This window comes from Corylus avellana, chromosome 8, assembly GCF_965113065.1.
Source record: "Corylus avellana chromosome 8, dhCorAvel1.hap1.2, whole genome shotgun sequence".
Taxonomy (NCBI): domain Eukaryota; kingdom Viridiplantae; phylum Streptophyta; class Magnoliopsida; order Fagales; family Betulaceae; genus Corylus; species Corylus avellana.
The window spans coordinates 10,916,860-10,941,329 of record NC_142497.1 but is presented as its reverse complement, the minus strand read 5'-3'; the positions used below and the strand labels follow the sequence as shown (position 1 = coordinate 10,941,329).

General features: G+C 36.3%; 1 long non-coding RNA gene across 1 annotated transcript; it reads right to left on the bottom strand.

Annotated features, from left to right (window-relative positions):
• Positions 1 to 21,250: 21,250 nt before the first annotated feature.
• On the bottom strand, positions 21,251 to 22,946 carry LOC132163215 (uncharacterized). Its single transcript, XR_009438275.2, has 4 exons — positions 22,831 to 22,946; positions 22,323 to 22,472; positions 22,074 to 22,178; positions 21,251 to 21,455 (listed from the first exon to the last, which is right to left on the bottom strand). It is a non-coding gene; the product is annotated as an uncharacterized LOC132163215 (long non-coding RNA).
• Between the last annotated feature and the right edge of the window lie 1,524 nt (positions 22,947 to 24,470).

Genomic DNA, 24,470 nt, shown 5'->3' with positions numbered 1-24,470 from the left:
TCCAAATACAATGTTCCCAGACGCATCTTTAGCATTAGTTTTCTGAATAAAATTCTGCATCAAAAAACAATAACATACTGAATTTTGCTCTTCATCTTGGGGAAAAATATAATGAAGAAGTTATAAGATCTATGCAATGCAATTAAATGAACACAGGCAGTTTTTCGCAGTATTTCATGAAGCCAAAAAAGAACTGCACAATTTAAATCTCCTGATCAATTAATAGTATTCAACCCAAAAGCGAAAATATGAATTCCTTACGTAACTCACCTGCCGTGCTCCCTCTGCGACACAAATAACAGCCGAACCCTTTGTCTCAATCAGGTATTTCAGATGACTCAAAACACCATGAAGCCCGTACAAATTAAAAGATACCTTAGATGTGCATATCAGTAGAATCAGTAACAGCTCACAAAGATAACTATCCAATTAATAACTAGTAATAAGTACCTCATGAATCAAACATATGTCAATTTGTCCACTAGCTAGGGATGCATGCATAGCTATATATCTACTGCTACGGCCCATCAATTTGACAATGCCAACACCATGATAAGCATTGTGCGCCTAACAAGATTGAGGCCAAAAAAAAAAGTTCACTATGAAGAAACCAACACTAAAAGAATTCAGCAGGAAAACTTATCCGGAGAAACATAACTCCATGCATGGGCAAATAAAATGCACGTAGAGTACCTCTATAAGAAACATTGCATTTATGTTTAAGTACACAACAACATTCTTTGATGAATCAATTAATATATGAAATAATCAAACTAATCTAAATGCCCACAAGAAACATAACTCAAAATGACTAACCTCATCAAAATCATAAAAAATATGTGAGAACTGCCCCATTAACCAAACCTGCAAAGGGAGAAAACTATTAAATATATGTTTTACAATTCATGGGCAGCAAAATTCCAAAACCCAAAATAAAGTACTTATCTGCATTCTCTTCCTTGCCAATTCATCCTCATAAGCAATTTGAGTAATCTACCACAATGAACCAATATATAATATCAAAGACAATGAAAATGAAACCCAAAATGATAGAGAAAGAGATACTAAAAATGTGTTTCTTCATGAAATATATTAAAGCGAGAACCTGCTTGGGCGGTTTAACTTTCTTGTACTCTTGTCATCCTGCATACACTTAAAAATAAAATTTAGAAAGATATTATTACTCCCTTGCATTGTTTACTCAAAGTTCTTTAACCTTGATAACCATGTCAAGGGAGATTTACTAACTCAAAAGTTGTTGAACCAAAAATTTTGCGAATATCTTAATATAATATAAACCAAATAAAAAGTACCAACAGATATACATTACCAAACAGATCACGATCAACAAATAGTCAAATACACATTAGCAAATAGAAAGTACCAACAATTATCCAAATACATAGTATCAAAAAATATATCACAAATAGATGCTATCAAAGAGTACATCCTAAATAAAGTTATTCCAAAGCTCCCTTAATTGTTGGCTTCACTTGATGCACCTCCAAGCAAGCTCCCTCCAGACCTAATAGAATAAAATTTCATATAATGATCAATAAGCTTTTTAACGATTACTTAGTATGTGTGTTTTTGTAAAATTAATGCATAGGTAAAGTTTCACTAACCCTCCAATACGTGACATTAAGAACTCAACAGTGGCTTTTAATTTGTTCGTTTCCTCAACGTTGGCTTGCAAATTCTCTCTGTACTGGTGAAGTTCAATTCTAGTCTGTTGAAGCTCGCTTTGAGTATCTTCTTGTCTTTTCCTACACTCATCGTGGTTGTCGAAGTGGGTGAACGCTTGAGATGAAGTTCTTAAAGGGGTAGGAATAAGACCGCATCCCATTCCTCTAACGTGCCCAGTTCGTCGGCCCCCTAGTACTTGTGTGACTATTTCTTGCATTCGGTCATCCACACTTGTTCCCTCCACATCGCCTTCCTCTAAGGCCTCACTGGTTGTTAATTCTTGCATTTGAAGCTGCACAAGTCATAGTTGGCCTTAGTTTAACATATACTTCATGCAAGTTTACTATTCATGTTCTTCACTAATCAACTTAATGATCGGAGCGTAAACAATTACTTACATATAGACTTTTGCATTTGTCGTTCACAAACTGCTTATCCTTTTTTCTTGTATGGGTAACCTCATACAGTTCAACAGGATTAGGCTTCACTTTTGTTTCTTGTTCCTACACATAATACATATAATCAAAGTTTACACTAAATAACGTTACTTTCATTAAATTATGGTACGAGATACTTACCTTTTTGTAAATGACATTGACAAATGAACAAGTCCCAGCTGTGTGATTTGTTTCCAATTTGCTTCTGTTTAGGGTATTTCGTTCAGACTTTTTCTATGAAATTTGGAAAGAAAAAAAAACACAATTATTCATAAAATGTCTTCAAGTGCATGCAAATTATATCAATTTGAATATTCTAATCAGTATAATAATATATATTTACCTTCCATTTACCGTCATCAAATGAGTCACATATTAGGTTCCACTGTTGAGGACCATACCCTGCTAGCACGTTTTCCCTCCCAATAGCCTTAGCCTTGGCAATCCCCTCATCATCGTCTTTATCAATGCCGTCAAAATATTTCTTGTAATGATCCCTATACAAGTTCGAACGAAGCCTAGCATATGCACGACCCAATTTATTTTCAACAGCTTTGATGTGCTCGTATCGTTCCATATTCAGTTCGAAGTTTGACTGATACATAATAGATAAGAAAACAATGGTAAAAAATGTGTCACATTAATTTTCCATACGAAACATATTATTAAACATTACATTGATATTCATACCTGAACATGAAACAACAACTTGCTCTTTTCTTCAGCTGGGACCTTTTTCCATTCACTGTGATGGAGTTCGCACATGTTACGAATAATCTCCCCAATCTTGCTTGCAAACCATGATGCATTCTCGCCTACAGGTGCCCGGTGTCTATTTGGGATGTTTAGCACTACGGGACCATGCTTAAGTACGTGGTCACTCAACTTCTTACACTTGGCCTTACCCCTTACACTTCTGACAGACGTGGTAGCTGTTATGCAAAACATGGTAACGTAGTAAGTTATATTTGGAAAAGTATATTGTCAAATGTCTATAACAAACCAAAATAATACAAAAATAACAGTTCATAAATATAAAATTCATGAACTTACAAGATGCAGTAGGGGCGGCTCCCTGTGAATCCAATCCTGCCACTGAGTGAGTAGGATTATTAGACTCATGCGAAGGATGCCCATCCACTGACTCGAGGAGGAGGGGGGGCGAGGGCGACACATGCATATCTGTATCACCAAACCCAGAATTGAGAGTCGGACTCTCATGCTCGTCAATAAGGCCCCGGCCTTGACCTTGGCCTCGGCCTCGGCCTCGTGCTGCTGGAACACGTTTGCGTCCTGTTGTTGTCATTGTTATGATCAATCTGCTAACAAGTCAAAAACCACAAAATTATATTAGTCAATTTATAACCATATAGCATGTTCAATATTTTTGACAAACATACAATAATCATGCTAGTAAAAAATAAAAATAAAAACACCACAATATATATATATATATATAGAGAGAGAGAGAGAGAGAGAGCATCAATTTCATTAAATATGCTAATACACTTTGTACTTACACCAAATTTGAGCTTATGTGTTCAACACATTTCATCATCAGATTCATATTCAGAATCTGTAGCACTGTTACTTGAAGATGATTGTTCGTGTTCAGAGTCCTCTTCGTGTTCAGAGTCCTCTTCGTGTTCAGAGTCTATATCGTTATCGCTACATAACTCCTCTTCCTCATCAAAGTTTGTATAATGGTCCTCGTCTGGCAAGTTATCGTTGGCAAACATGCTTGCATCAAGTTGAATATATAATTCGTCAATTGCTATTGTCGCATCATCTCTACGTAATTGAGTGGAGGCTTCAACATTCGCTTCATCAACAAAGACCATATTACCCCCAACACATTCACCTTCCTGGTATACGTCATCACTGAGTCTTTGGTCATCTTCTGTATTATCTCCCTTTTGTACTGTTGGAATATCATAGATGTCTCTATTGATCCACTTCTGCACCACTTTCCAATTACCACCCAATTTGGGATCATCCAAGTAAAACACTTGCGAAGCTTGACATGCTAAGATGAACGGGTCGGATTCACACCATTTACGAGAAGTATTCACAATCGTGAAGCCTTGGTCCATTCGTACTCCTGTTGCACTCCCAGTGTCCCACCAATCACACTCAAACAAGTACACGAGATTTTGGCCAGGGTAACGTAACTCTAGAATATTTTTTAACTCACCATAATACTCCGTTATTGAGGTTTCGTCCTCACCTGAAACAGAAACACCACTGTTCTGAGTAGTACGAGTTTCTGCACATTCTTTTGTGTGATACCTAACCCCATTCACGATGCAACCTCTATACGAATGAACATGACGATCAGGCCCACATGCAAGATCATATAAGTGTTTTGAGTCATTGGCTGCAGTACGCCCACTATTGTATAAACGTTTATGGAACCAACGTTCAAAGTTAGCGTCATGCTTTTTATCAATGTCACGGCCGCCTTCTCTTTTGATCATATTATAATGTTCACTGCATGAAAAATAAACGTATTGGTAAATGATCATCAACCCTACAATTATAACATGTCGTAACAAGTAAAACACAAAGGCCATTACTAAACTTACTCCAAATATGAGGCCGTTTCGTTACAATTGGTAAGCACATACCATCGTGCCCTAGCAAAATCATTAGCATCCAGTGTTACTAATTTAGCTGCTCCTAACGGCCGAACTCGTTGGGAGAACACATCCAAGCGCTGGCTCAATTCTACAACATCAACGTCAACATTTCTCCGTTCACGGTTCCATCTTGTCTCAATCCCCCGAAGGTACCTGGAACAGAAGGTCAAGCTCTCCTCAGCTAAGTAACACTCGACAATAGACCCCTCTGGACGCGCTTTGTTACGCGTCCACTTCTTATATCTTCCAAGTTCTCTTTCGAACGGATACATCCAACGGTTTTGTACAGGACCAGCAAGCTCGGCCTCCCGAGGTAAATGAAGTGCTAGATGGATCATAACATCAAAAAAAGCTGGCGGAAATATTTTTTCCATTTTGCATAAAATTGTTACAATGTCGACTTTCATTTGTTTTAGGATATCAACTTTCAACGTCCGTGCACATAACTGCGTAAAAAATGTACTGAACTCGGTCAATGTTGTTCGTATTTCCGACGTAAAGAAATTTCGAATTGCAACAGGAAGCAAGCGCTGTAAGAAGACATGACAATCGTGGCTTTTCATACCCGAAATTTTACCAGAAAGCTTGTTCACACATCGACCAATGTTAGATGCATACCCGTCAGGAAATTTAACACCTTTCAACCACTCACATAAACTCTTCTTCTCATCTCTTGTCAAGGTGTACTTCGCAAGTGGCATCCTATAAGTTTCACCATTTGGCTGCACATGCAATTCTTTACGTATACCCATCAACTGTAAATCTCTTCGTGCCTTGACTGTGTCCTTGGTCTTCCCATCGATATTCATCAACGTACCTAAGATACTTTCACATATGTTCTTCTCAATATGCATTACATCTAAATTATGACGTAGTTTCAAGCTTGACCAGTAAGGCAACTCAAAGAAAATACTTCTCTTCTTCCAATTCAACACAACATCTGTGTTCTTTCTCTTTCTCCCGCTTGTTTTTCGAAATTGCAAACCCTCAGCATCTCTTAGCTGTTTCAACAATTGACTTTCAGACAATTCTTCAGGTTGCAATCTATGCTCCTCTGTACCATCGAACAAATCTCCTCTTTTGCGCCATGGATGCTCTTGAGGAAGCCACCGACGATGACACATGAAGCACACCTTATGCCCATACTTCAAATACCTGAACGATGTATCCTTATTACATACTGGACATGCAAGCTTTCCAATTGTAGACCACCCAGATAATTTTCCATATGCAGGAAAATCATTTATAGTCCATAGTAATGTCGCATGCAATTGAAATGTCTCTTTCTTTGATGCATCGTACACGCGTATGCCTTCATTCCATAAATCTTTCAAGTCATCAACCAATGGCCGCAAATATACATCAATATTCTTTCCAGGATCTGAAGGCCCTGGGATAATAAGGGGCAACATCAAATTTGGACTCTTCATACACATCCACGGAGGGAGATTGTACACCGTTAACATTACTGCCCATATGCTATATGTTGTACTCATATTACCATATGGGTTGAAACCATCACTTGCTAAGCCAAGCCGCACGTTGCGGGAATCACTTGCAAACCACTCATGTCTTTTATCAAACTCTTTCCATACAATAGAATCGGCGGGGTGTCTGAGAGTATTGCCATCATCTTCTCGACCTTCTTTGTGCCACCGCATTTCCTTGGCCATTTCTTTTGTCATAAACAACCGTTGTAACCTCGATTTTATTGGGAAATACCGTAAGACCTTTTGAGGAATATTACTTTTTCTGCCTTTGCCATCAATCCATCTTGAATTGTTGCACTTTGGGCATACCACTTTGTCTGCATGTTCTTTCCAAAAAAGCACACAACCATTCTTGCATGCGTGTATCTTATCGTAACCGAATCCCAAGTGTCGCCTAAACTGTATTGCTTCTCTATACGAGCGTGGCAATGTCTCTCCATCTGGGAGGGCCGTCTTTATCAAGTCAATCATCATATCAAACGCCTTGTTACTCATGTTGCAGAACGCCTTTATATGAAGCATCTTCAGTATAAAAGCAATTCGTGTAAATTTCTTGCAGCCTGGATAAAGTTCTCGTAAACCATCTTCCCAAAATTGGTAGAAGGAGCTTGTTTGTTCGTGATTATCAGTTGTGGGGCCCTGTGAAGTAGAGGATTCTCCGATGTTAGCATCAACAAATGTCCCCATACATACATCGTCTAACAATTCTTCAACTGCATCAACCTCCTCCATCATTTCACTTGTATGTGTGTGCATGTTTGTAGAAGTGTTTTCCCTAAAATGATCTTCCCCGTGAAATATCCATCTAGTGTATGTCGGAGTAAATCCATTCATATACAAGTGACCCTTCACCTCGCTAATATGAGAATAATATCGATTTGCACAATCACGGCATGGACACTTTGTCATATCACGTGAATCAACTGATTTAACTGCCATTCCCATGAATTCTTCCACACCTTTTTGAAATCGCTCTAAACATCGCGTACTTTCCCGCATCCAACTCCTATCCATATTGATGTCCCTATTAAAGGTTATTCGTTACGTACATGTACGCACACAAGGGAATTAGAAGATCAGATTCTTAAGAATTGAATTAATAGAATTAAATGGGAGGTCTGTTCTCAAATATTAAGAGAGAGAAAGTTTAAAAGGAGCATGAGTAATGAGAGAATTCTAGAAGTGGGTTACTAGTTTAGAACAAATATATACGAAATGATGCTAGCTCAATGCGATGTTACCTAACAAAATATTCTAGAAGTGGGTTACTAGTTTAGAACAAATTTCTATTTGTAATTTATTTACTAGTTTAGCTCAATGACAGTTTTACATTTTTTAGAGAAATGTTAGCGGTCAATAAGTTTTTGATATTTGGCTTATATTCTCTTACACACTCAAGAGATCAACTATTAGACTTATGTAGTCCACCATTGATTTATGTGGAGTCAACATAAGTCCACAAATATAATATTTGATTTGTAAGATTAAATTGACTAAATATGGGAAGAATGGCAATGCTAGGGCAACGAGGATGGGTTAGGTGTGAAAGAAACCCATCCATGTGGAGCTAGGGACAAGATGAAAAATTGATTTGGAAGTATTTGAATATTGTCGGGAAATGATTATGCGGAGATAGTACACATAACACAACGTGATTTGACCAATTGATTTTTTTGACACGTGACAAATGGCCCACTAACGAAAATACATAGAAAGATTGATTTTAAAGTGTCAAAAAATACAAGGACTAATTTTACCATTTTTAAAAACTCAAAAACACATGGGCCACTTTCGTATTTAACCCTAATTTTAAAGCCTAATATTAGCAATTACATGAGCAAAGTTCCAATAAACTTTACTTTACTTTAATCCATTAATCCATTAAACTTTACTTTAATCCATTAAACTTAACTAATCGGAATCAGAGCAAACTGCGATCGATCGCAGGATCGATCGCAGTACCAGACACCCAATGTGAGGAACCTACTGATGCTGCGATCGATCGCAGGATCGATCGCAGTACCAGACACCCAATGTGAGGAACCTACTGATGCTGCGATCGATCGCAGGATCGATCGCAAGATCAGAAGCTGAAACTGAGAAATAGAGTACCCTGCGATCGATCGCAGGCCTGATGCGATCGATCGCAGATAGGCGTTTGCAGAACATCTTCCTGCTTCTGTGGACACAAATAGAGGACCTTATACACCAGACATAGAGGACCTTATACACAAATAGAGGACCTTATTTTTGAATTTTAATCGTATTGATTAGGGAAGAAAACAAGAAGAAGAAGAAGTTGTAATGCATATTAGGGCCATGATTTCTAAATGAAAGGTCATCTAACATATATGCAATAACCTTTATTTATACAAAAGATTAATTTCATAAAATTAATCAAAATCCAGTTCAATTATTTGATGTGTTTGAGAAGAGAAAAATAAATATATAATCAAAGGTCATCTAACAGATGTGTTTGAGAAGAGAAAAATTGCAAAGATTAATTTCATCCAATTCCATTTCCTCCGGTTTAGTTAACACTTTAGAAAAAAAAAAAAAAAAACATACTCATACGAAAAAGAAATCATGGGACTTAATCCAACATCAGCTAAGGACATAGAGTATGGTGTGCTCTTAAGAATTGTTGAGTCCTCTTCAAGCAAACAATTGCCTAAAATAGAATGCTTTCGTAGATCCCGCTTTTGAGCCTCTCTCTCCTATGCAATTCCGATAGTATCGTTTCTCCAAGAGCTACCACAAAGCTCTTGGACTCCTCATCTAAACCAGAATCATTGGCCATAATTCTATCCATTAACTTGCACCACCAACACTAAAACCTCTACCAGCAGCATAATCCACAAAGCTGTAAAGAGGTACCACACTCTCACCGTACTTCTCAAAGCCATCCAATTCCTGCTTGGCCTTGGCCCTAAGCTCCTCTGCTACCTCCATTGCCTTTCATTTATTGGGTATTAGGGGCCTCTCACAATAGCTATGGACTGCAATCTGGATAGGAGATTGTAGCCACTAGCTACATCCCAAAACTCAATCGAACGCTTGTCATGATTCTTCTTAATTTCCCCAATATATAAAAGGGTGGAAAGTAATATCTTAAACTCAAATCTTTCAAAATAGGAAAAGCAAACCCTTTTTGTAATTTGCTCAGGTAACAGGAGGGGTGACCAAGATCCCTAGTGATAGCTTCACATGCACACCATGGTGGCTCCCTGTTTGGCTTGTGATTCAAACCCTAGAGAGAGAGAGAGAGAGATAGAATCTTTCTATTGGGAAAAGATAAGAAAAAGATGATGTTGGGGCATGTCTAGTGTATAAGGATCAAAGCCACATAAAGACTGTTTGTGTAATGAGAAAAGGGGGGAATTGGACTCTCTCATGGTACATAAAGATTAAAGGGTCCTCTAATACCCAAGTAGTAACTTTGCTTTTTTCCTTTTGTGATTCTTTTGACTGCCTTCAAAATTCTCGTAGGGATATACAACTCTTTTAAGTTTCTTATTATTTTCGTCCATGAATATAAGTTTGTTAAGACGAATAATGTAAATCTTAGTATGTTTTATGAACTTATTTTATTCTTTATTTTCTACTTGTGATATGAAACATCAATTTGTCACAACATTCTATAAGTTGAGATAAACGAACCCACCTAATTTCTAAAAGGCAATGGAGGTAGCAGAGGAGCTTATACAAAAAAAAAAAGCTTCATTTAAGTGATTTTTTTTTTAATTTTCTAAATGAAAGGTCATCTAACATATATGCCCAATAAATGAAAGGTCATCTAACATCCAATTTTTAAATGAAAGGTCATCTAACATTGATATAAGTTGGCCGCTTTAAAGTTTCTGCTTCATCTTTGTGAGTTGTAAAAGTTTATTAATATTATTTACTTAAGAAATACTAAAACTACACTCTCATCCCACCAAGTTGATATGACATTTCCATCGATCCTTAATTTTCGTTTCTTTGTTACCAAGGATTTATTGGTTGATGAACACTACCAAGTTAGCCTAAATGAAATGAAAATTGTATTTCTTAAGTAAATTATCAATAATTTTTTACATCAATGAATATCAATAATTTCAAATTTTAAGCACGAAATAACATCCAAGATCTCACAACATTTGTGCAAATTATCACAATCAACCAACCAACCACTATAAGTCCAATAGTCCACTATCTATCTTCCAATTAAATGTATATAGAGGTTCATGAGAAATGAAGCAATATAAGATGGTGTAAAAAGCAACAAGTAGACAATCAAACGTACCATCTAGAACCTCTATTAGAGTTTGAATTTACAAGCAATTTCATGAGAAATGAAGCAATATTGTGAAACTAATTCATTATTTACCCATTCTTGAGCTATTAGAGTTTGCATTTACAAGCAATTTCATGATAAATGAAGCAATATTGTGAAACTAATTCATTTGAGAATGGGTAAAGAAATATTGTGAAACTAATTCATTATTAACCCATTCTTGAGCTATTAGAGTGTGAATTTATAAGAATTGTGATAACTTTCTTTACCCATTCTTGCTCCTTTTCTTTACCCATTTCTTCAAATCACAATTCATGGATATTATTGAGTGATTGAGAGGCATTTAAGGTTTGCAAGGGTTTAGGAGAAACTCATACCTGAGAGAGCTACAAGAGAGTTGATGAACACTGGAGTGAGAGCTGGCAGTGAGAGAGGTGCGCCGGAAACAGCTGCCAGAGAGAGAGAAACTTGCGTGGAGTGAGTGAGAGAGAAAGAGAGCTCGAGAGAGAGGGAGGGAGAGAGTGAGAGTGAGCTCGAGAGAGTGAGAGAGTGAGATTGAGAGACAGCGTGAGAGTGAGAGTGAGAGTGAGAGACAGCTAGCGTGAGAGTGGGGAACTAAAAGTGGCGGGAGGTCTTCAGATTGGTGAAAATAAACAGTGCCCAAAATTTTAGAACCCCCGCCACTTTTAGTTCTGAAATTCTGCCTTCACAATTAGACAGATACCACTTTTAGTTCTGCAAAATTTAGTTCACAAAAAAGCTATTGGTAAACTTTTTTTGTGCAACTAAATATTTGGGGTATTTTATTTACAAAAAAAAAAAAGAGAAAAATATAAATAACTACAGTAGCCTGTCAAACTATCAAATTGTATCAAAAAGTCTACTTATTTTGTTATATTTTTATAATACCCCTATTCTTTTAACAAAGTAAAATCAAATGTACGGTTCTTTAGATATTTTAAAAAAATAAACAGTTTATTCCCTGAAGTCAAATTTTGTACCTTTAATTTTACTTTAATACGATATGAAGAAATTTGTAATTTAGGTAAACTACAATGATTAATTATTTATTATTTCTTCCAAAAAACATTTAATAAAAATAACACACGAATATCCTACGTGAATCAATTCTATTGCAATTTACAAGATGATGCAAAAGCAATCCCGAATAAAAAAAAAAAAAAAAAGATTAAAAAATAATATTTAATAAAATAAAGAATATGGAGTTGGTATTAAAAAATTAGTAGCTAAAATATAGAATTGTGCTTTGACTAGGTAGAATACATCTTACTGCTGAAGATGCTATTGAAAGTTCATTGTAGCAGTAGTAGGAAAATCTTCTATTTTACAGTGTCTATTGGAGCAAGAAAAGTTAACAAAATAGCTAAATTTAACTAAAAAGCTAGTTTAAAAATACTACTGGAGATGCTCTAAATTTTAATATTTTTTAAAATGTGTGTGTGTGTGTTTTATTTTTTTTGCTTTGGTTGTAATATAATATAAAATTAAGGTTTTAGTATTTTATATATTGAGATATTTTGTTATTGTTTTTAAATTTTTGTTAAAAAAAAAATAAAAAAATGGCCTGATACGTGGACAGTTGAATATTAGATTAGTGTTGGAGACAGATGCCCTGATTTGTCAATAAAGGGAAATTCAAAAAGAAAAGAAAAAATTGCACTAGAATTATAGAATGAGAGAAGTGAAAAATAATAAAAAATGAAGTAAATAAATATGACACTAATTTGTATGTTTATTAGGATCGATCGGATCGGATGTTTGATAGATCAAAAATGAAGTAAATAAATTATAACACTAATAGGATATCCGTGCGATCAATCGAACTAATTCATTAGGATCGACCGGATGTTTGATCGATCATTTAATCATATCGCGATCAATCGAACTAATTCATTAGGATTGACCGGATGTTTGATCGATCATTTAATCATATCGCGATCAATCGAACTAATTCATTAGGATCGACCGGATGTTTGATCGATCATTTAATCATATCGCGATCAATCGAACTAATTCATTAGGATCGACCGGATGTTTGATCGATCATTTAATCATATCGCGATCAATCGAACTAATTCATTAGGATCGACCGGATGTTTGATCGATCATTTAATCATATCGCGATCAATCGAACTAATTCATTAGGATCGACCGGATGTTTGATCGATCATTTAATCATGTCAAGTTTTATTGATTGTATCCCGATCAATTTAAGTAATGCACTAATATAATAGAAAATGCTTAGAGTTCAATTCAATGTTCGATCGAACATTTAATTTGTTTGAATTTTGTTCGATTATTTGATGTTATCACGATCGATCTTACGAATGCACTAGGTTGGACCAATTGGATGTCTAATCAAACATTCAATTTCAATTGTTTCAAGTTTGATCTCACATTTGATCATATCATAATCGAAGTTGTTGTACATTATGCAATAAAAATTAAAAAAAATAATAATTGCATAAAATATAAATATATATATATATATATATATATATATATATATATATATATATATATATATATATATATATATGTATGTATGTATGGTGATTCTGTGATTGCGATCGATCGCACATTGGGTGCGATCGATCGCAATCACAGAATCAACACGCGGATCCTTGGCCGAGTGCGATCGATCGCACTCGGACAGCACACCACGTGACCTATTTTAGGTCACTTTCCCCCCACCCCCACAAAAATTTCCTTCTCCCCACTGCGCCGTACACCTCTCCAACGCTTGGTCCACGCACCTCCGGCACAACTGATTCGTCCACCATTGCCAATCACTTCTACCACACAACCACCACACGGTTGTCTTCTCCGGCAACCATACCAGGTACGTTTTCACCACCTCTAGTACTTTACACCCCATTCCCCATTCCCATCAACACCCCAACCACGAGCACCTTCACGAGATTTTTTTTTTTTCTCATATTTCTGCAATTGTGGGTGTTCATCCACCCACATTGCTTTGTTGTGGTTGGGTTTGGATGTTTTTGCAGGGGGTTTTGAGCGAAGTTGTGTTGTTTTGCAATTTTGCCTATCTCTAGTGCACGCCAGGTGTTCGACAAAAGTCCCCAATCACGCTCATCATGCCAAGAACTCGAGCTTCGTCCTCCCGAGGGTCTGATACCCGAGCCACTTCTCCCCCGCCCACTTTTGAGGAACGGGAGCTGCTATTTGAGACCACTTTCGCCATTCGCGAAGACTTTGAAAATCTTGAGGGGACTCAATGGGCGGTCGCCGAGTTCAAGCGACGGGGGCTAAAGAAGCTTTTCAAGCCGGTCACCCCCACTGCTTACAGAAAATTGGTGATCGAGTTTTATGTCCACCTATATCATGACTGCAGGAACATAGCTGCCCTCTCTTCGAAAGTGCAAGGCAAAGCTATTGACATAACACGGGCCGACATTGCTGCTGCCCTTCAATGCAATGATGAGCAACCTCCAGAAGCCGCACAACTTGCTGACCAACCGGACAGCTTCTACGTGGCGGAAATTATTGACGACATGTGCGAAGGGATGTATGCCGATGCCCACCATAATGCCGCCAGCCGATCAAAGCTACCTCAACGGCTTTGGTTTGTGGACTCCGTATTACACCGTAATGCGTTTCCCTTGGGGCACAAAAGTCAGAGGCGGGATCAATTTCTTCAAGCACTCTACGCCTTCCATAAAGGTGCTTGGTACTCCATTCCCGACATAATTTGGAGGCAAATTTACAAATTTTGGAATGGGGTGCACGTTGGAGGAGCGGGGTCCACACATTCATGGGGGTTGCGTTTCCCATACTTAATCTCCTACATCCTCCGGAAGAAAGGCGTCAAGGGTACCGCAGCTGATGAACCAGTCACTACTACTCCCATATTTGGCATTCGCCAATGGAACAAGAGCCTCTCCCACATGCCCCAGGTAGCTCCAGCACCAGCAGCTGCTGCGGAAGAGTATGAGGCCGAGCCAATGGCCGAAGATGAACCAATAGTTGATTCAGAGGCAGCTGAGGAGGAGGCCCCGAGAATTTTTCGTGAAGCACGAAACCGCTCAGTTAGTGAAGAAATAGCGGGCCTTCGGAGAGAGTTGGCTGGCCAAAGAAAGGAGGCTCGGAAAAATTACGAATCAATGGACAAACGCCTAGGCGCCTTAGAAGAATTGATGCAGTCCATTGTCAACCGGTTGCCACCACCATCTGCAGGAGCATCATCTTCTAGACAACAGTAAGCAGGGACTATCGTCTGGCTGAAGACATTAAACTTAGCGCTCATGGGAGGCACCCCATAGTTTACCCTTTTTATTTTGTTTAGTATGTTTTAAGTTAATCTTTTTATTTGTCTTTAGTTTTGTTTCTTTTGACTTGCTTTTGTGTTTTCTTATGGGAATGACCCCGTATTTGCACATCATAGATGGTTTTTGAATTGCAAGGTATCAATATATTTTCACTTAAAACTGAGATGAATTATTTTACGGTTTAGATTTTATTTTGTTATATTTAACAGTGTAAAATCTTTCCATAAGGTATCAATATATTCATCATATAATATATATACACTATTAGATCTGTAAAATTTAATATGAATTATGAAATGAGAATTAACTCTTCAAATTAGTCCATATGTAACAACTAACCAAATGGCAAATATATACAATTTAAAATCTTTCTTTAGGAGGATGGAATCGACGGTGCATATTGTGTCACTTTATTTCAAAATTTTAAATAATGCAGTGATATATATATACACAATTTTAGTAGATGTTATTGGGCAGCAATAAAATATATATATATATATTTGAGCTTTTCTGCATGGGTGCGGTCGATTGCAATAACAGAAAGTTGGAATCAAACTTTCTGTTACTGCGATAGATCGCACCTTGTGTGCGACCGATCGCAATAACAGAAAGTTTGATTCCAACTTTCTGTTACTGCGATCGATCGCACACAATGTGCGATCGATCGCAGTAACAGAAAGTTTGATTCCAACTTTCTGTTGTTGCGATCGGTCGCACCATGGTTACGATCGATCGCAGTAATCGAATATTGGATTTCAACATTCTGTTACTGCGATCGATCGCACATTGTGTACGATCGATCGCAATAACAGATGGATTATTTTTTTTTATTTTACTACGGACTCTTTAGGGTCGACTTTTGTCGACCCTAATACATAAGCATTAGGGTCGACTATTAAAGTCGACACTAATGAGGTATCTTCAGCGTCCACTTGGAGTGGACGGTATTAGTCATCTATTTTAATTTTATTTTTTATTTTTTATTTACTACCGACTCTTTAGGGTCGACTTTTAGAGTCGACCCTAATGATGTATCTTCAGCGTCCACTCTAAGTGGACGCTATTAGTCATCTATTTTAATTTTTTTAATTTTTTTTTTATTTTACTACGGACTCTTTAGGGTCGACTTTTGTCGACCCTAATACATAAGCATTAGGGTCGACTTTTAGAGTCGACCCTAATGATGTATCTTCAGCGTCCACTTAGAGTGGACGCTATTAGTCATCTATTTTAATTTTTTTAATTTTTTTTATTTTACTACGGACTCTTTAGGGTCGACTTTTGTCGACCCTAATACATAAGCATTAGGGTCGACTTTTAGAGTCGACCCTAATGATGTATCTTCAGCGTCCACTTATAGTGGACGCTATTAGTCATCTATTTTAATTTTTTTAACTTTTTTTTATTTTACTACGGACTCTTTAGGGTCGACTTTTGTCGACCCTAATACATACGCATTAGGGTCGACTTTTAGAGTCGACCCTAATGATGTATCTTCAGCGTCCACTTAGAGTGGACGCTATTAGTCATCTATTTTAATTTTTTTAACTTTTTTTTATTTTACTACGGACTCTTTAGGGTCGACTTTTAGAGTCGACCCTAATGATGTATCTTCAGCGTCCACTTAGAGTGGACGCTATTAGTCATCTATTTTAATTTTTTTAACTTTTTTTTATTTTACTACGGACTCTTTAGGGTCGACTTTTGTCGACCCTAATACATACGCATTAGGGTCGACTTTTAGAGTCGACCCTAATGATGTATCTTCAGCGTCCACTTAGAGTGGACGCTATTAGTCATCTATTTTAATTTTTTTAACTTTTTTTTATTTTACTACGGACTCTTTAGGGTCGACTTTTGTCGACCCTAATACATAAGCATTAGCGTCGACTTTTAGAGTCGACCCTAATGATGTATCTTCAGCGTCCACTTAGAGTGGACGCTATTAGTCATCTATTTTAATTTTTTTAATTTTTTTTTATTTTACTACGGACTCTTTAGGGTCGACTTTTGTCGACCCTAATACATAAGCATTAGGGTCGACTTTTAGAGTCGACCCTAATGATGTATCTTCAGCGTCCACTTAGAGTGGACGCTATTAGTCATCTAATTTTAATTTTTTTAATTTTTTTTTATTTTACTACGGACTCTTTAGGGTCGACTTTTGTCGACCCTAATACATAAGCATTAGGGTCGACTTTTAGAGTCGACCCTATTGAACTTTTTTGTGATTTTTTTTTTTGTTTTTTTTTTTTTCCCAGCTTATAGCGTCCACTTAAGTGGACGCTATTTGTTAATTATTAGGGTCGACTATTATGGACCCTAAAAGTTTTTTTTTTGCCGCTTAAATTTTTCCCGCCCCTCGGATAATTCCCGCGCGTGTATTAGGGTCGACTTATTAGCGTCCACTATAAAGTGGACGCTAATAGTGCAATTTTCGACCCATTATTAGCGTCGGCTATTAGGTGGACGCTAATACTGAACTATTAGGGACGACTTTCAAAGTCGCCCCTAATAGTTGAGTATTAGGGGCGACTTTTTAGTCGCCCCTAATAAGTCGCCCCTAATGAACAACTTTCTTGTAGTGCGTTAACAAAGAGAAACCATTAGGGTTTATTCCATGTAGTAAGTACCTTGCAAATAGGCAAATGTCATAAGTGATTACGGTCTCTAATTTGGGATTCGGTATTTCAATTGGAATTGAGACATGTATTCTTTATATATTATGTTCGAGCATATATGTGTATCTACAAGTAAATCTAAACCTTGTGGACATGCCTATATTGACAAACACAATGTTCGAACTCAGAACTTTTGCTTTGATTCTACGTTAAATTATCATTTATCTAAAAATTTAAGCTCATAGAAAAATGTAAATATGAGAATTTAATTTATATTCTAGCAACGTAAATAGGAAATTCTTTCACTAGTAACTTTTCATAATCCCCGTCAACATTTTTTAATTCCCTCGAAACTAACTTTGAATTACGTGAGACAGTTTTGTTGATTGAATTCAAAATTCAAATCTATTCTTATTAACATAATGTTATACCCTTCAATTATTTTCCCCTCACTTGTTATAAATTCCTTTTATTTTCTACATGAGAGGAGGATACTATAAACTGTTAATTCTAAAAAAAAATGGATGTAATAGAGATCTCATAGTACTCTTCAATGCCCAAATTCTTTTCACTCTTGTAAACATACAATAATTATCACACACAGGTAGGTGGATACACAAAGCAACTATATCTTAGAGATTTTCCGTCATATAAAAAGAAATTAACATACCTAAAGGGGTTTCGCGAGCAAAGCACATTATGGCAAAGGTGAAGAGGAAGAAGAAGTACAACCGAGCTTGAAAACTCATCTCTTTCAATCTTTCTTCTTCTTCTTTTTTTTTTTTTTGTTTTCTCTTGCAGAAACTATCTGAATATCTGCTCATGAGCTTCCACTATTTGTATAGCAAAGATGGTTAATTATTGGCTGGGACTAATGTTAGGAAGCAACAAAAAAATCCGTAATCCATCCATAAAAGGGTGACACGGATGACTAAAAAGGAATTTTAGCATCTAATGAAAATTACCAAGTAATGCTAGGTCCACGTCACCCATTATGAATGGAGCATGACAAATGGCAAATAGTGATTGCCCATATGGCAAAATTTGGAATTTGTGAATGCCATGGAAGTCAACATAAATTCATTAATGATGATAAGACCCTAACAGATTTAATCACCAACTTAGATCATCTTTTTTTAACTCTTCTTACAAACGGCTTAAAACCTGTATTATCTATTTTTAAAGTAATGCTATAAGTCTTCTTAGAGTCATTCTAAATGTAATGTGACTTTTAAAATCACTAATAGATCAAAAGTCAATAAATCACATCTCAAATTCAACGGTGATTTTAAAAGCCATATTACATTTGGCATGACTCTAAGAGGACTATAGGAAGACTTATAGCATTACTAATATTTTTAAGTGTTTGATTAAACAACTTTGAATTTTGTATGGTTGTTAATAGTTAACATTTATGGAAAAAACCCTAGCAGAGTGCCACACCCCTCCCCCCTCTCTTCCCTGACTCTTCCCCCCTCCTTTTCTTTTTGCTTATTTCTCTTTTGTTACATGCTCTTGCTCCACCGCGTCGGGTGTCCAGTCCTCCATTTCTACCGTGTCCTTTTTTAGGGTTGATGGGGCTCTTGGATCGAATTGTTTAAAGCTCGATCTACGTCCCTCCGTCTGACCCACCTCGACACTAGCCCATCCACCGTGCGCACTGGCCCCGCTTGCTTTCCAACGGCGCCTACTGCTGCTGATTCTGGCCCCCGCAACAGATTGTGACTCGCAAGCGTCTGCACGTGGTTTTTTCACGCTCTGGCCAGTATCTTCAAGCAGCCTTTGGGGGTGTTTGTTGGCTTTTGTAATCTTTCTTTATTTTCTCTATATTTTCGGTTTTTCCCTGTATGTTATGGTCCTGACCTTTTGGGTTGATGATGTAAATAATTTCCTGACTTGCACTACAAGAAAACTAGTCATTAGCGAACAAAGAAATAGCAGCGAACCCAAAGTCGCCGCTAATGAGGGGTCATTAGAGGCGACAACCATGCCGCCGCTAATTGTGGATGCTAAATACCAAAAAAATTGGTATTTAGCAGCGGCGACAATAGTCAAAAAATTGGTATTTAGCATTTTTAAAGAATTTCAGCTGGTTCTCTTTGGTTTGGTTAATGCTTTAGTGTAGACAATGTGTGGACAAAATTGTTTCCTTATTAATTTTTCAATCCATTCTCCTTATTAATTTTTAATTTTTTGAATAGTAAAAAAATTATTCAATGGAAGTATGCATCTTGATTTGCTTTGTACAGTGTGAGAAATTCTTAATTACAAGGTAGACTGTGTGGATTTGGACTTCTTTTTGTACTTTTGAGATCGTTTTACATTTGTGGTCAATTGCCTAGCTCATTTCTTGTATGCAGTTCCCATAACCGCTCTCTAACACCTTCTATTATAAGCCCCTTTTTTTTTTTTTTTTTTTTTTTTTTTTTTTTTTTTCATATCGTCGCCGCTAATGATAGAGGAATAGCGGCGGCTTCCAAGTCGCTGCTATTGAGCTTTTTAACTTTTTTTTTTTCTTATTTTCTCATATCATTAGCGGCGACCACAGTGTCGCTGCTAATGATATACAAATAGCGGCAACCCAAGGCCCATTTCGAACTATTTTTGCGTTGGAAAAAAAAGTCATTAGCGGCGACCGTAAAAGTCGCCTCTATTTAGCATGACTGTCAGATTAGTAGCGGCCACATGTTGCTGCTATTTGTAAATAGGGGCGACTTTTTGCTCATTAGCAGTGACTTTGAGTCGCTGCTAATGACCTTTTTTTTTGTAATGTTGCAAGTCTAGGAGGATGAGTTTCGGCATGGGGTTTCTGCTCCCATGACCGAGGAATATGAGCTACCTATGCATTGAATCGAGTCTATCTAGAATAGATTTGTTGTTACAAGTAAAGATGAGTCATGGGTTATCGGAAGATTAGTCATAGATAGGTATTAAATGTTAAATTGTTATGCATGTATCTATTACTTGTAACTTCGTAGCTTCGGTTTTGATTTTCTCAGAACTTTTGCTCTGTAATGTTAGAGTGTTTTTGCTCGTGATCCTTCTTCTATTAATGAGACCGAAATGTTTTTCCCTAAAAAAAAAAAAAAAATTAACATTTATCCTTTTAACACTCATCATATTTATCCATATTTTGAAAATGATAATTTATAATATAGTAATAAATTAATATTTAATTTAAAATAATGGTTGAGATCTGAAAAAATATACTCAATAAATAATTTAAAAATTTCAGGAAAAAGGGTTATTGTCCGAGCATAGAAAAGCCTTTAACTTAAATCTAAGCAAAGTAAATCTAGAACTTGTAGATATACATGGATGATGAGTGCATATATATATTTATGTTGGTAAGACAACATGTAAATAGGAAATTTCATTCTTCACAAGTACTAACTTCTTATAATAGTCGGTAGGGGCGGAACTAGCTTATTACTTAGGGGGCTTTCTGTCCCAAAACTTTAAAAAATCTCTCAATTAATTATGTATTCAAAAGCGGTCAATGAGTCAAATAAGGGATTTAAAAATTATCAAACATACTTCAAATTGAAGCGGGAAAAATTTATCATATTAGGAGGGGTGAAAGATGAAAATGGGGTCTTCAGCAAAGTAACACACGAAAAAGAAAGAACAAAAGGAAGTAAAGATCAAATTCATGTTGACCAGAGTCTTACTAGCCAATTTGTTAGAGTCCCCCAAAAATTAAAAAAAAAAAAAAAAAGAGTCACAGCTCAAAAAGAGAAATCTCATCTCTACTTAAAACTTGAAAAAAGCTAGAATAATTCTCATTCATTCATTGATTAATTATAATAAGTGTTCTTACATCACCTTAACTCATCAACTTATTCAAAAGAGACTAGACCTAGAACACAAGTGTGCATCATCTATGGGTATGTACTTTTAGTTGACAAGTGAATATCTGAGTCTTGTTGGCCAATGCTGCCACCCTCTTTTGGGAGGAAGGGGATCATTATTCATTGTCCTCCCTTCATTAATTTCCTGCAAAATGGCATCACAAGTGAGGTTAATCAATATATTTATTTTTATTTAGATTCAACACTATCCGACCAACAATTCTTGATATCATTATATTATCAAAGAGAAACCATTAGAGTTTATTCCATGTAGTAACGACCATGTATATTTACAAATAAATCTAGACTTCATAGACATACATGTATTGACGGAGATAATATTCGAACTCAAGACCTTTGCTTTGATACCAATTAAATCACAATTTATTCTAAAAACTTAAGCTGATAGAAAAGTATAAATATAACAATTTAATTTATATTCTAACAATGTAAATAGAAAATACTTTCACTAGTAACTTCTCATAATCTCTCATCAACAGTTTTTAATTCCCTCTAAATTCACTTCGAATTACATGAGACAATGTTTTGTTGATTGAATTCAAAATTCAAATCAATTCTGATGAGTGTAATGTTAGACCCTTATTCCCCTCACTTGTTATAAAGTCCTTTGGTTTCCTGCATGAGAGGACAAATTAAGGATAAGAATAGAAATAACGAAAACAAAAAACAAATGATTCTATAATCGATGTATTCCAAAGTGGTCAATGAGTGAAAAAATGGATGTAAAGATCATCAAACATACTTCAAAGTGAAGGGGGGGCACATTCATCAGATTAATTATGAGGTGGCCGTGAAGGATGCGTATGGGGGCCTTCGTAGTCTACATTGAACAAACTCCTCTCGTTTTCTGCACGATGATGTTCAAGTATCATGTTAAATTACTATTTTATCATAAATGATTTCTATCCTTATCAAAGAATACTATAAAATATGTATTCAAAAAGGTAATCCCATAAGTCAAAAAAATGAATATAAACATTATCAAACATACCTGAAAGTAAAGTGGCCACATTTGTTACAGGAGGAGGGGGAAAAGGAAGCACCCTTGGATTATTATCAAAGTCCTTGGCAGGAGGAGGGGGAAAAGGACGCGCCTTTGGCATTTGATGAAAGTCCCCACTTGCTAAAGTCCTTTCATTTCCTGCACAAGGGGGTGTTAACTTATGCAGTCGATTCAAATAATACAAAGAACATGAATCTAATGGATCTCATGGTTATTAAAAAATAAAAATAATAAAAATAATTTTTTTTTTTTTTTTTTTTTTAAAAAAGGATCTCATGGACTGAAATCCCTTACAATTGAGAATCCATATTATTACTCCTAACCTTATTTTTGTGATAAGGGTATGTGAGAGAGGCTTCACTACCTGAGCAAGAACTTCCTGCCCAAGCAAAGGGCTCGTTCGAGCAGAGCCTCTCTCACAATCCTTTGTTATTATTGCCTTTACTCTTGTCTCTTCGAATAGAGAATGGTAGGAGTAAAGAAAAAAGTAACATACCATAAGGAATTTTGCGAGCAAGGCACGTTATGGAAAAGGTAAGCAAGACGAAGAAACACAATTGTGCTTGAAAACCCATAGCTCTCTCTCTTTCACTCTCTTGCTCTTGGAGAAACAATGTGAAAATCTGTTCACGACCGTTCACTATTTGTATAGGGAAAATTGTAGTTGCCCCTACAACAAATTCGCCCACCATGATTAATTAATTACCATATAAGGCTGATATGCTATCCTTGAATGACAAGAATCCAGCACATCAAATCGGATTTTATGAGGTGTTTTCATCAATGGTGAGAATCTAATGAGAGTTAATAATCGAACAATGGATTGTCTATAATGCTACTTTTCACACCAACCCACGTGACGTGTTTTAAATGCATATCTCCATATTGTTGTGAATTATTCACTATTGAACTTGAGCAATTAAGCCCAAATTGGTTGAAATGGTTGGGAGAGAAGCTTGCCCATTATACATGTCTATTGAGCTAGGGTTTTGAAATATCGATCAAGTAATTAAACGAATTCCAGCCACATGCACCATATATAAATTAAAATGTGTTACTAATGTCCCCAAGAAGTAGCTCAATTAGTAGTAGATTACGCTTTATGAAGCGGAAGTCACTAATTCGAATCCCCTGCCCCTCCCCCTTCCCTTGTGTGGACATGTAAAAAAAAAAGAAAAAAAGTGTTACTAATATTATTTAATTATAATGAGTTAATAATAATTAATGAAAATATATTGGTTAATTTAATGAGAAAATATGGGATTTTCATATATTAATGAGGAGCTAGTATCTTGACTAAAATATAACTCCTACATTAATAAGGATTTAATTTTTTTTTTTTTTTTTGGTTTATAAATTGATAAGGTAAACTATGAAAAGTTGATTACATGTTTGTGAGTTAATGACCTAATTAATTGCGTGCTGGGTAATATATGGATCCGGCTTAGGTGTGGTAGTGCAAAACTACAGCACCATGCGGTAGCCCAAAACGACCCAGTTTTGGGTCGTTTTGGGCAATAAAAAATTAATTTTTTAAAGTATTAATATAAAATTAATTAAATATTAAAAAAATAAATAATTAAAATATTAAAATATTAAAAAATTAAAACTATTAAAAAAGAAAAAAAGAGGAAAAAAAATCAAAAAGGGTGGAGGAACCACCCCCATGGGTTTCGGCCACCTCCTAAACCCATTTCCACCACTTTTAGTTTCCTTTACACCATCAACAACTTTCTTTTGACTCCTCCTCCTCTATCCAGGTCCCTGAAGAACCCACAATTCCCAATGGTTTTCTCTCTCCCTCTCTCTTAAACTTTGACTTATGGGTTTTGTGTAATTCAGGAGGCGTCTTTCTCTCCTCCATGGCCAGCATTGCCTTGCTTGGAGAATTTTCCACCACCCCAATACCATTCCTTACGGCCTGCCCATTACTTTTCTTTGGAGACTTCTCTTAGAATACAAAATCAGAATGAAAATGGCTGGAAGATGAAGTACAACAACACTCTTATCTCACAGAAAGAGATAGACAAGTTCCCAGAGCAAAAAACTAAAAAGCTTGTGGGATATGGTGGTGAAGAAGCGAGAAAAGCGGATCCATGGTTTTTGGAGAATTTCCCCAAGGATCTCCAGCGAGAA